This window comes from Carassius gibelio, chromosome B17, assembly GCF_023724105.1.
Source record: "Carassius gibelio isolate Cgi1373 ecotype wild population from Czech Republic chromosome B17, carGib1.2-hapl.c, whole genome shotgun sequence".
Taxonomy (NCBI): domain Eukaryota; kingdom Metazoa; phylum Chordata; class Actinopteri; order Cypriniformes; family Cyprinidae; genus Carassius; species Carassius gibelio.
Window position 1 is genome coordinate 20574899 of NC_068412.1, and position 17748 is coordinate 20592646.

The window sequence follows — 17748 nt, forward strand, 5'->3', positions numbered from 1 at the left end:
ACATTCTAATATATTGAGAAGCATCTGTATTTTTCTTGTTTTCCAGTAAATATTTTCTTTGCAGCAAAGAAATGCAGGTATTACTCTTAACAGATGAAAAGATAGCACGAGCCTATTGTTCAGTCAAATTGATGTTTTATTGAGAATATGATATTGGTCTGAAGAATGAATGCTGGATCAGATGCATTTAATAACACTCGCTCAGTCAGTCTCTTCTCTTATACTCTACTACACATACTACACTGCTTTTAATACAGTAATGCATTGTGTGTGTGTGTGTGTGTGTATATATATATATATATATATATATATACATACATATATTGTTTCAAGGGAGTTCTGACATTATTTGCTGTAATTTTATATATATATATATATATATATATATATATATATATATATATATATTCAGTATTTTTCAGTTTAAGATAACTACCAAGACCACACACAACATGTCTGTGTAGGAGTACAGACGTGTATTTTGGAAAAGGCCACTTTAGAAAGGCTTCTATGTTTCCTTGCATTCCCGTCGGATATAGGAAGGAATCTGCTTTAATAGTTGTCAATCAAAGTCAAACCTGTCTGCACCCGATGACTGATGCTCATTCTCATTCTCTCTCTCTCTCTCTCTCTCTCTCTCTCAATCGCTCGCTCTCTTTGTCATTTGCTTTCTGTATATCCAGTTTTTATTCTCTGCCTGACACACTTCTTATCTGTGTATCTTGTCTTTTTTGTTTTGTCTCTGTTTTAATTTGTCTCATATTTCCAATGTCCCCTCTGTGATCAGATGCTCGGTTAATTAGTTTGAGGGTCCTGCTGTCTAAACTCGATCCAGAGTCAACACAACTTTTTTTTTTCTCAGAGACCACACAGAGCAGCATGTTCTCAGGAGTGTTAGTGGGGAACATGTTGCCTCACAATGACTATACACTATAAAATTAATACCGAAACGAATCACTCCATATAAAGGATTTTGCAGTACAAAGAAGAGGACTTGATATTTTGAGGTACAAACATATTGCTGGTTTCAAGCTTGTGTGTGTGTGTTTGTACCTGAGCATAATGCTTTTGCCAATTATACATATAAAGGGGTGTTTCTTAAAGTGACAGCAGTTGAAAAATGACTCAATGAGCCAGAAAGAGCGTGAAAAATGGTCATGCCACTATGTAAAATTTAAAATGGATAAGCTTGTCCAAAATTGAGGTTTAAACCAGCTGTTCTTTATCCAGAACCATTGCTCTGAAAGCTCAATTTTTATCTCTCATACCAGAAGTATCTAGCAACATGTTTTTATTTTTTAATCCATGACCTTGAAACCGTAATGCAGGTACATTGTGATAATATCAAATGATGAAATGACATTTATATGGTAAGAAAACTGCCTTCAAAGTCATTATTGATTTAGCTCTATATCAAAGTTTTCAGCTTCAACAGATGGCACTAAATATTTTTTTTTTTTATTATCTATTTATTTCCTCAAAACATTTAAATATTCAGATTAAGGGCATTTTTTTTTTTATAAAATGTTTGCTAGTTTTTGGATATCAGCATGATTTGATATACAAAGTAGAGTTACTGTATGTTTGTAAAAGTGTGACACTGCCAGTTTCTGGGACTGAACTTTGTGAGATTTGTTGTGCGTCTGTAGCTTGTGGCATTGGTTTTGTTTACATACTTGTATATTTTTCTAATATGGCCAAACAAGCTTGAAATTACATGCTTAATGGGACAGCTGACTCAAAAGGGTAAACGTTATCATCATTTACTCATCTTTATGTTGTTGAAAACCTCTATGACTTTCAATTGAACACAAAATTAGTAATTCTCAGTTTTGAAGAGTTCCTGCTTCAAAAAAGGTCACAAAAGCACCGTAAATAAATTATACAATTGGTACATTTGGCTCATGTGCCATATTCAATTAATGAGAAGAACAGTGTAGTGATGACCGAAAGAACAAATTGTTCTGTTCAGTGAGGCACTGAGTGCATCAAGAAGTGCTGCATGGGGTATGAAATCTCAGTGCTCTTTGGTTGTATGGGATAGTGTATATTTACAAAAAAGAGTTTTAACGTTTAAAGCCAGTGATGCAATAAACACTTTTTAACTTTTCACTACTCTAATCCTTTTTTAAACTTGAGAACTTGATTTTTGTTTTAATATTAGGTGAGCTATATCCCCGTAAACTTGACCTTTTAGTGTGAAACTATGTGACATAAAGAACAGAAGCTTCTTATCGTCTATATTCTGAAGTCCACATCAGTGATGGTTGATTTAGCTCATATATTGAGGCACATACCTATAGATCTACACACACACACATACACACTAATAGGTTCAGTGAGGCATATAGTCAGAACAGAGTCTTTAATTAGTGTCAGAAATTGTTTACCTCTGAGCACTTTGGCTTGGATTTAATATAGTCTAGCAGATATCATCCTAGCTGACATTAGTAGCCCCATTTCCTCTCTTATATACACTATCAAGTTCCTCTGTCCATGTATGGAACACTCTCATGTCTGTGTATTTACATTCTCTCTACATGTTTTAAATACTAAAGAACATCCAAACACTTTTTCACCTCACGAATCACTCCAAGACTGGGATTTCAGTCCATCAGAGGAAAAATACTTTATCAAACACGTATATTAAAAAAAGAACTCAAGGTAAAGAAATATTTAATTATTTGTGTGTAGTTGATGTATTTCCTGGAATGTGGATTTATATCATTACATACTGTTTAAAAGTTTGTGGTAAGTTTTTTTTTTTGTTGAAGAGAGATTATTTATTTATTTATTTTTATTCAGAAAGGGTGCATTGATCAAAAGAGACAATAAAGACTTTTATAATGTTACAAAGATTTCTGTTTCAATTAAATGCTGTTCTTTTGAACTCTTTTCATCACCAATAATAAAATGTTTCTTAAGCACCAAATCAGCTTATAATAATTATTTCTAAAGGATCATGTGACACCGAAAAGACTCAAGTAATGTCAGCTGAAAATTCCGCTTTGCTAATCTAGAAATCAATTAATTTAATTATTTTTAAATACATTGAATAGATATAATTGTTTTGAATTGTAATAATACAATTCACTCCCCCTAAAATTCCTACAGATGTCCGAATAACCACCAGTGTAGTTCATTTTGTTAACAATAATGTTCCACAGAAATTTTAATATGTTTGGTCTTCATTTTAAATAATAACTTGGTTTCACACTTTGATTACTCATAAAAACCTAATTTTGTAAAATGTTAAAATGTACAGTCTTGTGCTTGTACTAAATACTTTAAATGCCACTTTGTTATATAAAACAATTGGTTTTAAGTCCCTTTGTGTTTTCACTTTGGTATCCAAAATGTGAATAGCAATGTTTCTGAACAAAATATAAAGGAATTGACTGACATATTGATCCAATAGCTTGTGGCTGAACATTGATTGATTAGACATTTGATTTGGGGATTGGTTAGTTTAATGCAGTTAATGTGAAACAGTAGGTGACTTAAAAAGCTCTTAGTTGCCAGCAACCTCAAGAATCATAAATCATTAGATTTCCCAGTTATTGGATCTTTTGGTTTTTCCTGAAATTTTCCCCTTCATTCCTTCCTCTGGTTCCCTTCATGACCCCTGAGGTGTCACAGCGTGGAGTCAACTATCTGTCCAATCCACTTAGAGTTTATTAAGGACACACACACACCCCAGTGTGAGTTAACCCTCATTACTGGAGTGGTCAGGAGTTTACCGTTAAGGTCATTGGTAAAAAGATGTGAAGAGAAGTGAGAGCATTCATTTAAATTCATTTTAGTTTTATAAACAAGACTGGGTTGATAAACACGGTAACAGGTGATATAGCTCTACAGATTTCCCAAGATCATTGTTTGGCGAAATAATTTAGTTCTCTTACAGCTAGTCCTAAAGGGTTGTCTCTCTCTGTCTACATGAGAAATTAAAACTGGTAAAATCTAAATATTATAACAGTAATATTCCTAATTGTAATTTCAAATTGCAATAATGTGTCTCTATTGAAACAACAGCGGTTGAGTAAGTGTATTTATTCAGGAAATACAGTTGCAGACAAAATAGTTGAGATCTCATGACAAAGAACACAGACTGGCTCAATGGCAACTGAATTTGAATGGCACTTGTTTTTTTTTATTTTATGATTTTTGTATAGTTTTTATTTTTTAAATACTTTTTAGTCTCATCAATATAGCATGTTGAAATTGTTGCATTTTTAGTTTATTGACCTTACTGTCGTCTCTTTTGTGTCATGGGAGAAAAGCTTGTCAACTAACAACAAGAAATTAGCACTACTTAGAACTATGGCTAACATGCTGGTAAGGTTCTCTCAAAGTTATTTGGGCATTGATAACATTCTCAAAATGTTTTTCTGAAACATTTTAGTTAGACGTTTGTCTAACATTTTTTAAATGTTACCAACTAATTTCAGGTGGTTTAAAGAACTTCAAAAAAGTTACATTTTCATGATGTTTGCTAAATAATAAAATGGAGCACTGTTAATCTTGTATTTAACATTCACATAACCAAGAAATGTTATTTAAACATTTAACTAACTGGATGTTTTGAATGTGCAGAGAACATTCAGAAATAAAGTTTTCATGATTAAATGGAAATATAATCAAAAAATTATTGGTACATATTGTTGAAGAGTTCGACTCGAGCAAAACCTACTGACAGGATTTACATCAATATTGCATAATGATGAAACACACATTAATGTACTGTATGAAAGAATTTAAATAAGTGTTTAAAGCTGCACATTTCTACTCTGCTGGTTTCAGGGTGATCCTTAAAATCGCTTTCTCAGTGACTGCTTATTCATTTATTAAGCTGCATGGCAAATGTTTTAGTGTATTTAAAAACACTCCAGCATTGCCTAATTTAAATGATTTTGCATCAGTAATATGTGTCATCTAATGACTGCGGTTAGCAGGTATTGCTGTAGTATTACCTCATTAAACTCATGCCTGAATCAAAGGGCAGACTTGCAAAACCTTTCTGCATGACTCACCAAGAAACGTTTGATTCATCAGGTGAGATGCTTGATGACATCTAGGGCTTTAAGTGTTTTATATTATGGGGTGTTCCTATGCTTTCTCACATACAAATGGTCATTACTCCAAATGCATGTTAATGCATTGCAGCATTCAGCCTGGAATGATTTCTAAATGCTGGCCTTGTGCTGAGAGCGGCTTGGGGGACCAGGACTGTGAGTGAGCAAACAGAGCGTGCTCCATATTTTTATGTGCCGTTTATTTAGGGCTGTCAACAGTCTGTCATTCTGACATCCGCATTCAAGGGGAGGAGAATAAATTCAATGGGAGATATGCCTGAAAAGATTCCATGTTTGTCGAAGTAACTCTGTCAGAGGCACACTTTGATCGTATTTGTTTGTGTGGAGGTGTGACTGTGTTGAGTTTGTGTACAATTATAAACATGCTCTTATTTTTTGGACTTTTTCAACGTAACGATTTCTGTCAGAGCAAGTGACACTTGGCATTTCTTGCAATGCTGAACAGCAGATGTTGAATTTTTTATGATTTCCTGCAAGCATTAATCAGTGCATCCACATCAATATTCATAAACCCACAAAACAAGTCTGCAAGGACAAAAGATTGTGTACAGTCGGATTTTTTCTTCTTCTTATGTTATTGTTGACAAATAATACCTATAAATGTCAGATTAAGACAGAATACATCTTAATTTTTGTAAATTCTAAAAGCAATACAATAAGGTTCATTTATGCAAAGAAAAAATATAACACTATTATGAAAACATTCTTATGAAGTGTATTTAAAACATTCAAATATTTTAAACATTTTACATTTAAAAACCATACTGTAAAAAAGCCAGAACATATATGTTTTAATGTACTTTATTAATATAAAGCAATTAAAAATATATATTACAATATTACACTTTGTATTGTGTTGTGTATTAGGGTTAAATGAAATCTCCATAAACTTCTTTGAGCTAGGAGACAATTACTCTACCTCAGTTTTTCTACAATGTCTTTTCGTACAGTGCAATTAATCAATGGAGAAATTATATATATATATAAACTCAATTATTAATAATTATTTATATTTAATACAAAGCAACAGCAAGACTGTGCCATAGTTTTTTTTACTGAATTATACGAGCGTATCCTAATGGAAAATATGAAAATGTATTCACCCAGTTGTAGGCACACATCGTTGTCTCTGTGTTTCCTCTCGTTTCTCATAAGGAGAAATCTCTGTCTGATTTATCCTGCCTGAAACAGACAGTGACACTTATATCATCTGTCTTATTGCTATGGTCCCTGCAGGAGCAGAAACATAAACACGGCGAGGCAGGAGACGGCTGCATACACCTCTGCCTGCGGTGAACAGCACTGTCAGCTTCAGGAAACATTCTCGAGAAAACCTGTCTACACTCTGGTGAGCTCACCTCTCAAGGGTAAATCTCAAGGGGCTTTTAGGCTAATATTCATGGATGACTGAAAATAGGACTTTTTTTCAATAATAAACTTTAGGAAGTGCAGGGAACATTCGTACAAGGTCATCATCAGCTAGTTGCAGGTGACATGTTTATTGACTGAAGTAACCCCAGGTCGTGTGAAGCTGTTTATATGTGCTTAAAGTCATTCTCATGAGAGCGTACACAGCTTGTACTCTAACTGCAGGAGCTTCAGTTCTCATCTGGCACCCTTTACCTATTTTCCATTCCAAGACTGGAGACTCATGACCTACTAGTGTCTTCTCACTGCCCTATTAGTCAAAACGCCACTCACATATAAACGGCCTGTCCTTTAGCATTACCACAAACTCACTCACAGTGGATGGGAGGTCTTGATTATTATCCAGATAGCTAGACACAGCAGTGTTGTTGTGGTTAACTAAAACACATTTTTTTTTTCAATTGAAATAAAAAGATATAGAAATAATAGATTATATAATTAATATTAGATTACAAAAAAAAAAAAAAACTAAATTTACTGTAAATAAAAATGAGAAGTGTTTCCTCCAGTTAATAAACTGAAACTGAACTAAAATAGAACCCCTCCCCCCCCAATAACTAAAACTAAACAAAAAAACAAAAAATACAAAACATTTATCCAAAGCGACTTACAATTGCTATATATGTCAGAGGTCAGCCTGATCTCACAATGAAAACGTACATATTTAGACGTAAATTAAAAGCTGTCCAATACGTATATATACATATACATATATCAATACATATTTGCAGTGTCATTTACGTATTATCTGGACGTAATTACAGGTTCGATACGTATAGAAATGTACGTAAAAACAACCTCAAATACGTACAGATAGAGCGTGTTCTATGACCAGTCAGTTATCCATAGAAATTTGCTCATGAAGCTGCTTTTCAATGCGTATCTGATTAATTTTTTTTTTTATATTTATGTATATTTTCTCTTTTTATAATTTTTTTAAATAAATGTAAGATCCCTACACATCACCTGAACCTAAACCTACCCATTTTATACAGAATGTTAAAAGAATAAAACATAAAACACAATTTTAGTAAAAATATAACATTAAAACGTTATTTTGAGCCACTAACGATAATCCTACACCTACCCCTAAACCTACCCATAACCATTTCTTAAAACTACATAATGTTACTGTTATTAATAAACAAATAACAGACAAACAAACATAATGTTAATCATTTATTTTTTGCGAAAATATCAAAAGTGGTACCAAAAGTAGTTCAAAGATAATGAGTTCCAGTCGCAGTCCTCTCTGGAGGTAATAGTTTTTATAGGGTACCGAGCAGAATTTAATTTATTAATCCGTTAAATTATGAATCTGTCTTCTCTCTGTGAAGCTGAACTGGCGCAGTGCTGATTTCAAATGTCTATCAGGCGGCAAGGAACTCGACCGGAAGTTGAAGCCGGGTGGGGGCTGCCATCTTTTAGCAGAACTTCAATTGCATTAGCATTCCCATTGACTCCCATTCATTTTGGCGTCACTTTGACAGCGAATTACTTTACATCTGAGGCGTTTAAAGACTCCGTTTGTCCATTATTTATTTCGAAAGCTACACGACAATGTATAAAGGGCTCCATTACCTTCTATGTTACATTATGGCCCCGTATAAACAGTTTTTGTAAAAAATAGGCTAACGATTGCGTCATAACCACTTGACTCTCTGCCGCATTACCGTACAGACAGGAGGAGAAGCTCGCAGGCAATTAACTTAATATGGCGTACTGGCGTTACATTTTAAAATACTATACAAAATAATTAATCAGAATACTTACTCCTGCTCACTCACGACAAAGAACTCCCCGCTCAAGCTCGCCGTCTCTGCAAGATTAACGATGGCAGTTTGCACGCACAGCCACTAGAAGATTTACATCTGTCAGACAGGTTGCTGACGTCATCAAGCTTCGTTTGAGTCTGCGCGTCAGAAACGGAAGTGCTAAAAAACGCTAAAAATGGGCTTCACTTGTCTCAATTGAGTTCCAATGGGGTCGCTGTGTCCATTTCTTTTACTGTCTATGATGTCTATCAACTGAATTGCGACATGTCGCAATCTATGACGAATTATGTGAGAACCAATGAGAGGTCGATATATGTGCCGTCAACCATGTTGTAACGTTCCTGTGGCGCACTGGCGCTATTTTCAAATTCGAATCATAACGAGCACGGGCTTTGACTGTGACGGACGCTGTTGCTGAGAAAGAAGATGAAGATCGATTGATATGGATATGTTCCTTGCAAACATCTGGATTCTAAAGATATGGAGTACAGCAAACAAATAAAATGGATGTGATTTGTAATTTTATGCTGTGATTTTGTGTATCTATGGTTTGCAGCATGCACAGAAATGTTATTTCCTATTAAGTAGATGAGTAAACTGCTTCAATAAATTCAATAAAAACATTTATTGATACGACAATTAAATACAACAGATTTAAATCATTAAAGGCACGATTTTAATATTAATACATGGGAATTCATATAAATTCACACTTTACGTTAGATTATTTAAGTTTTTTTAGCTACTAACACGTAAGTATTTGTACGTTTTACTACTATAAATACATCTAAGTTGTACGTTTTTATGTGCATGAAAACGTAAGTAAATGTACGTGTGGTAGAACTACATTTAACGTAAAAATACACACGTATTCTCATGAGATCACGTTGCAGAGGTCGCACGCCTCTGGAGCAACTGGGGGTTAGGTTTCTTGCTCAGGGACACATTCTTAGTGTTCTAAGTTATTTTTTAGGTTTTAGAAAGCTGGGATCCAGTCCAGATGAGAGTGTCTTCTTCACAATTAATTTCCAATTGAGGTTAACTGAAGGTTTGTTGCATAATGATTTAAATCCGGAAATGAATCTTATTTAAAAAGAAAGTTTAAAATTCTTACATTTAAAACATTTTTAAAATGAAATCATAATTGAATAAATATTTTAATCATCAAATGACACAGATTTAAAATTTTGTTTAAAAATGTATTGTCACTTCAAATATGAAGACATTTTTATCAACGCATGCATGCAGCAAATGATGTAGGCTGAAGTTTTCCTTTAGCCACTGAATTTCGCAAGAGGAATCTGATCAGCATTTATGGGCAACCTTACCCTGGAGCAGCAATCAGAATTCCCAATCAGCTTCTAAATTCGTACATACACACATCATGCCCACCAAAAGATGGCAAAGCTTTCCCCAGCGTTACATTTGTAATAAGCTGTGCTTATGCCAGTTGACCAAACAAGGAAGACTTCTGCACGCTTTTCTCCTCCATCACTGGAACATGCACATAAACAATAGCTGTTTTTAACACAAGTGCATGCCAGAGGCCACTTAATGAATGTACTTAGTCACATTTGAGCCACATTCACTGAACATGTTGTGCCTGTTGTCTCACACAGGTCTTATTCTCTCATCCATGATGCTTTAAAGATAATGCTGATATTATGTTTAATGTATACTATAGCTGGCTCTGGTATAAAGAAGTGTCACAGTTTTATAGACCAGAACTGCTCTGTGTTTGTTATGATAAAGCATTACTCAGATTCCACCATGATTGTTGTGTCAATTAGTCATGAATGGCACTTTGAACAAAATCATATGAGGAGGAACATACAACTTCACCCATGATATGAGCCATGTTTCATTTGGCACAGACTCTGGGTTGTGAAAGGGTCAGTTGAATGAGCTTTGACAACCAAAAAAGACCAGAGACATGCTCACATTAAACTAAAACTGCACAAGTAATAAATCAACAAGTAATAAACAAGTAATAAAAAGCTGGCACACACAGTCTAAGGACACTTTCATTATGTATTTTTGAGCCTCCTTTGGTTTTCAAACCAGTGAATTAGCAGGGCAGACTTGTAGGTTTGGATAACAATTTGCAATTTTGTTAGTGCTCTTTGTAGTCAGCAAGTTTTTTCATTTAGATTAATTAACTGATTGTGATTTCCAGGTTGCTGTAATATTCCTAAGATCTCAGCAGTTTCACAGTGTCCTAACCAGTCGTGATACGATGAGCATTTTTCCAATACTAAAACCAAAAATACTGTGGGGTGCAGCAAAATCATAACCATTCAAAATTGTGTGTCAATGAGTCCTTTTATGGTTTTCCTTGTGAAACTTGAGGCATTTGTCTTACAATATCCAGTGTTTTCACAGCTAAAATTAACCTTGCCCAGTTTGTTATGTTCCATATAAATGAGATTTTATTTCGCTGACTTGTGGTGTATATGATACAGATAAACAAGCTTTTAGTAATTTTGTTGCATTGTACCTGTTTAGAACATGCTGTAACAGGACCGTTTCTGGAATAGAATATACTATAATTCTTTTAAGAATCCACAAAGGATTTTTTTTTTTTTTTTTTTTTTTTTTTGCAGTGATGCCATAGAAGAATCAGTTTGAGTTCTTAAAAGAATCATGCTTTTCATAGTACAGTACAAAGAACATTGCAGTGGAAAGGTTCCATGGATGTTAAAGGTTCTTTATGGTTCTTCATCCCTTCATTTCAACAGAAAAACCTTTTTTTTCAGAATGTTTCTTTTAAATGAATCTTTATGAACCCTTGTTAAATGCACTACATTTACAAACAAATAGTAGTCTCATGGAAAAGGTACATACAAACCCAGCAGGTTTAAGTGATAACCTCCATCAGTTATTTTAAATCTAGAAATTGTCAGAAATAACATCTGCATTAGATTTAAGATCAGTGAATGCTTTAGACTAAGCCTTGTGCTCATCAAAGTGGTTATGATAGGATATTTGCCAGGTTCTGACAAGATTTGGAAATGTGTTTTGATAGAACATACCAGTTCATCCTGGAAATTTAGTGGGTGGGCTATGTGTGCACTGTTTCATTTGAATGGTATAAGAAGAGGTGGGGTTTGTCTCGTATAAGGCTTTATGGATCTTTGTTTGAACTCTGTCAATGACCATAAAGACTTTTCCTTCAAAAAATGTTTCTGTAAAATTAATTCCACAAATGTCATGTAATGCAGTGACATTTATGCATTTTAGGTAGCCCAATGTGTATTTACTTTAAAAACAGATGCTTCTTACCTAAGAGGCCCACAATACAAAACACACAATCTCATCTCTCCCTTGACTATTAGACTATTAGAATTGACGCTTTGTCTTGTAGTGTAAATAACAAGGACACACAGGACACTCTAAATAATGAGGTGACACACATACCCGCTTCGATTCGTTCATTCACTGGCTCAGTTTATGGTGTCATGCTCAGTTTGTTGGACTCCATATTGTAGCAGATTTTTGTTCGTTTCTGACATGAACAGAAATCGTGTGTCCCAAGTAATTTGTCAGAAACCCTGTTGCATCCCAGGTTCATCTCATGAAAAAGTACAACCAGATGGAAAGAAGGAATTAATTCTGTCGTACCTTGATAAACTCATTTGTTTCTTGCTCATACTTCACAAAAAGGCTGTAAGTTCTGCCTCAGATGCTGAAGATTTTACACCTGGCAAAAATATTGTGCAATATTGGTTCACTTTCAATTATGTCAGTCTACTTAACATTTTAAACAAACTAATCACATTCTATGCAGATTAACTAATGAGCAGTCAGCCATCATCATCGCAAAATAAACACTGGCAGGACACCCACACACTGTTCAACACATAAATATCTATATGAAATACTGATTTAAGTGGACATTCTTTAACAGTTTTTACCTGTATATTATCTTTTGTTCAGCTTAGAAAAGAAATCCAATAATGTACAGTCAGTCTAGCAACAAGATGTAGGCTACATGAAAACTGAAGTCCTTTTAAGAAACAAGAGAGACTCGCAGTGTTGTAAAAATAGCATTGGTGAAGTGATAAAACAGAATTAAACACCCTAATTTACAAAACCAAGTCAAAAACATAGTTCATAGAATTGGTGACTCCTTCTTATTTACATGAATCATATGACAGGCTGATTCACTAGAATATATATTACTATCCAGGGATAGTCTACTGCAGATCGAAACGTTTGACTACTGCAGGGTGAACGATTCACAAGTGTGAAACAGACTTTCCAATGGCCTTTTGGAGAGAAAACCATCTAGAATAAATGATTCTCTAGAATGACTTGTTATGCCACTTCTAGGTTGAAATTCACTAGAATAAAACAGACTATCAAACGCTTAAATAAGAGAAGCATAGATGATAATGTGTGTTATTATTCTCTCTATATTAAAAACAGGATGCATGGACCTTTGAAAGTTTAAGAAATGCATGACTGACAGCTTGTGTAAGTCAGGTTAAATGTAAAAAAGTTAACAAGACAAGGTATTTTTGGTCTTCACAGATTTACAATGTTTCGCCCCTTACGCTGTTACAAAACACAAAGAGGATAGCAATTCGTTATTTCTGTCACATCATAATCAATTCAATTTGTGGGCATTATTAAGGCAGCTGTATGAATAGACCCATACTGCACAAATTTTAACCCAGTGGATGCTTCTGTCATTATGGAGGAACTGTCTTTGTTAGGTTGTATAAATTATTTCCAGTGGTTCTTTTTCAGCGCTGTGGTGGTCTATTGTTTGGCTCAGACAGGGTCTTAAACAAGGGGGAGATACTCATACATTTTGCATATTAAGAGACTTGATAGCTGATGTATTCTTTCTCTGCCTCTTTCTGTTCTCCCTCATTCTCGATCTTTATTATTTAAAACCATTTCATTGTTAATGAATTCTCATTAATACATCTATCTATCTATCTATCTATCTATCTATCTATCTATCTATCTATCTATCTATCTATCTATCTATCTATCTATCTATCTATCTATCTATCTATCTATCTATCTATCTGTCTATCTGTCTGTCTGTCTGTCTGTCTGTCTGTCTTTCTCTGTGTTATCACACTGCAGGCATACATATAAAAGTTTTCTTATTTTTTGTTTTTATTTTTGTATGTTTTATTTTTTACTTTTATGTTGCTTATATCTATGAGCTGATTGGATAAGTGTGGATTTCCTTTAATAAAAACTCATTTCTACCTGCCATCCCTTCACTGTTGATCATACTCAATCACAAATGATACTAATGCCATCTAATGAGGACCAGTATTTGTCTGATATTGCGGTGCATATTAAATTTCCCTGATTTCACATCCCCTCATCAATTCTTGCTGTAAGATCCAATGGGGTTGTATGTATTCCTTTTTTTTTTTTTTTTTTTACCAAAATTGTGCTGTATTTCCTGCTGCGAGCTGCTTTCACAGTTGCCCTGCATTTGCTGAATGATGATATAACCATCTACATTACTACATAATCTGCCCACATATTAACATAACACATTATAGTGTTTGAAGCTTAGGAGTTTTGAGTATGTTTTAATATCCAAAGAAATGTGATTCAGTGCCTTTGTGTAATAATGAGCTGTTTTAATGCAAGGTCAAAAGTTGCAATGTATAAAATTCTCTGTAAACTCATATTAAGCAATCCTGTCTACACCAGATATTAGCAGTCTCTGATTTGAGACCAGCAGGTTTTAGGGATTGATATGGAAATTTAGATTTATTTAAACAAGCAACTACCTTTTGAAGACTGAGCACTGGCTGTGGCATTAGTCAATCTAATATGCTATTCTGTGTTTCTCCTCAATGAGTGATTTAAGGGGGAATTCACTGTTGGCATAATGGGCTTTTAATAAAACTTGACTGTCTATGAAGAAGAAACTTAAATAATCATTTGAGACCAGATATATAACCAGGCTGTTGCCTTCATGTTTGTCCAAAAACTACTGTATAATGCACTTTTGATTTTTGCACTGCTCCTTTGCTGATCCAGCTGTCCATAGATGGGAATACAAAATTTTTCTACCTATAATTTTGACAAAACGTATGTGTTCTGAGTCACCCGGAATTCTTTGGCTGACAATTACATGGAGAAGTCTGGGTGCAGATAATGCAGAGAATGAGTACACATTGTTAATTTACACATTTGTTTCAATACAAAGATTTAAGTATCATTTAGTTATGGTCAAAAGAGGATAATCTATTAAGTATAGGATATATAGTATAATAATGTATTGGATATTTAAAGTAGTTTGCTATCATGTTTTTCAAAAAGAACTCTTAAATATCTAACATTTAGTGCTAGTTAAATTGTATGAGACTGGTACGTGTAAACATTGCAAACAAAGTGAGAAAATTGTGCACCCTGAGTCCAAAAAATAGTGTAAAAGCCAGCCTATCAGATTTAAAAGAGTAACATCACTGCTCTTAGTGGCCTATTGAAACAACAAGCATGGCTTATGTGTATTCAGGGAACTGTCACATGAAGGCAGATGGTTTGGAAATCTTTCAAGATGCTTTGAGACGCTGACTGTATCCCTCGACTCGTTCTGTAGCTTCAGCGGTTCAAGGATTGAATCCAACAGCAGCCCATGACAATACTTGTTTATAAGCTTTGGATGGAGCAAGTTATTTCAGACGTGTTAAAGTTTGAGTTCTTGTCAAGAGTTCAGCCAGTGGCAGCTAAAATCACACTTATGACGCTTTTTACAGATCAAAGTTGAATTATTCATTTGTTGATGGGAATGTCTGAATATAGATAGGAGAGTGCTACTTCAGACTGATTCTTTTTGGGATCAAACAGGTCTGACTGTATTTGTTTTTGTGCCCGCAGGTCCGGGGCATTGTGAACCTGACTGATGTCCTGTCTCCATGCCAACCGAAGTCTCAGGTCGTGATAAACCTAAACCCTCCTGTCAGAAGGTGACCTCTCTGCCCCAATCCAAGCTCTACAGGGTGAGTGACCAGAATTAATGCCCATATATTGAAAGGCAGTTTTTGTTCCCTTCTTTATTTTTTAGCTCATTTTTTCTTGCTGCAGTTTATTCCTCTGTCTTGAAATTGCAGCTTAGGTAAGTCTTTGAAAATGGCAGTGAGATGAATTTTGATAGGGAATAATGATTATGAATATAACTGTCTGTCTGAGTTCAGACAACTCTCTTTTTGCTGATTACGAGTGAAGGGCCATTAAAGGTCACATGCGTTCGATTGAAGGAAATGTCAGTGCGGGAGACTTTTTGTAGAATAATTTAATCTTCATGTTCTTAAATCTCACTTTGTGTTTCTTTACATTAAAAAAAAATATATATTAAGTTCTTTAATGTATTTAAATGGTAAAAATGCTGAGAGAAAATTTATACACATAACCTTTCAAGAGTTTGAGGTCAAGTGAGATGTTTTTGACACATCTAAAATATTATTATTATTATTATTATAAAAATTAAAATACAATTGAATCATTCTAATCCTAATCAGTCCTTGGCAAATAAAACCATTAATTTATTTCAACAAAAAATAATGAATGAATAAAAAAATCATACTGACCCCAAACTTTTGAACACTAGTGTGCATTTGTCAAAATGATTGTGTGTGTAAATACTCTTTGGTGCCACTGTGCTATCTCTTTGTGTCCATACCTGGTTCTGAGGTGCTCAGGAGAAGCATCCGGTAACTTGAACGTGTTTTGTGTTGAAATCCAAAGTAAAGATTGCTTTCCCTGTCAGAAAGGTCTCTCTCTCTGTCTTTCTGCGTGGGTGTGCCAGTTAGCAGCTTGACACTGAAATCTTTGGAGCTTAATTATGGTCCTGTCACATCAGGAGAATGAAACGTTTCGATCTCTCACCATAATCACTGAACATGAACATCAAAATCGACCCAGCATTAACACCATCTGAGGTGCATGACTTTACATTGAGCGACATATGTGTGTGTTTGTGTGCTGGATGATAGTAATAGATGAGATTTATGATGGATATGGATCGCTCATCATTAAAATAGCCTTTTGCTACCTAAAAATGACAGTGGCTATGTTTCAGGAATGGTATTAGATCATACTTTGATAAATATCATCGCATTACAAGATTACCATATTCATGTCCTGTGGTATTTGCTACTTCAAGGCACTTAAAAGAAATATTACTGCAGTTCATGACCATAATACTGTTAGCTAAGCTGTTGAAGTTTAGTATGGTAGTGTAAGAATATTGCAGCCTGATATTTAAAGTCTGTTTCTTGGTGTTTTTTCAGTGTTGATGTGTGTTTGACTCACTCAGATAAATGGTATTTACTTGATACACTCAAACAGTAAATCAGGGATTTTTATAAACAGTCGCTGATAGCAAAACCGTGTCACGTCCTTCCATATTATCAGTTTTGTGTTGTCCTGCAAGTGGAGAATTAGACAGTATTGGACTGAAATTGTGTTGATTATTTGTGGTTGGTTAGTCAGGATAAAAGGACACCCATTGACTTTGTAAGCAGCTTCCTGTTCTTTCCCCGATCAGCTTTTAGGAAACATGATTAGGGTATAGAATAAAAGGGGACACTTTCTCAACATCTCTAATCCTCTTCTGGTGACCAGCTGAAAGATTCAGCCAGATCATTTTGCTCATTTTGATTAGATCCAAATCAGTTTTAGAGAGGTTGTGTTATGTACACATTTGATTTGGATGAATTGCTTGTTTATGAATTTAAATGACCAGTGCAGTCTGTGTATTCACAGACAAATCAGGGGTCTGTCAAGATGCATTCAGTGTAGTGTCACTCAAAAAATAAATGGCATACAAGTAATGCAGAATATGAATGTATTGATTTATAAGCAGTGAGCCTAGGCCAGGTTTATAGAAAACAGTCAGACTGTCAGTCAGGGCTGAGTGATGTATTTGAATATCTCTGATGGGTCTGTTACAATATAAAATTTATCAAAAACGCTGTCCTTTTAAATATTAAACATGAATAATAATAAGAAATATAAATAATAATAATTAAAAAATTTTTTTGAATGGCTGCATTTGACACCACAGGAATATATCTATTTTAAGAGGATATGAAAATAGAAAACAGATATTTTAAATAGTACTAATGCTTCACAATATTGTTGATATTGCTTTATTTATTAATTTCCCCCCAAAATTTGTAACACTTTCTGCAAAGATGCCCTGTGTTTCAAACAGATAAGACTGACATGTATCAGGTTTTCTGTAGGATTAAGGCTGATGTAAGTTGTGCCTCTTTTGCCTCCAGTTACTGACAGCACGGAGAGAAAAACCCCCAGCATTGCTTTTCATATCTGAAAGGAGGCTCTGCCATTTGAGCACGTTCTCACTTGATATACACAGACCTCCCCCGCATCTGTCTGGATTCTCCAGGTGTGTGTGTGTGTGTGTGTGTGTGTTGGTTCCTCCACTATCAGGGATTAATTAACAC

General features: G+C 34.6%; 1 protein-coding gene across 4 annotated transcripts in view; it reads left to right on the top strand.

Moving 5' to 3' along the window:
- chrm3a (cholinergic receptor, muscarinic 3a) overlaps positions 1-17748 on the top strand; it is an 84834-nt gene that overhangs the window by 12098 nt on the left and 54988 nt on the right. For 2 of the 4 annotated variants that reach the window (XM_052580860.1, XM_052580859.1), the window contains 2 exons: positions 6330-6441; positions 15158-15279. The gene's annotated coding sequence lies outside the window, so the exon portion shown is untranslated. Of the gene's footprint in view, positions 1-6329; positions 6461-15157; positions 15280-17748 lie in introns of all 4 variants that reach the window. The other 2 variants (XM_052580862.1, XM_052580861.1) reach the window with 2 other exon arrangements.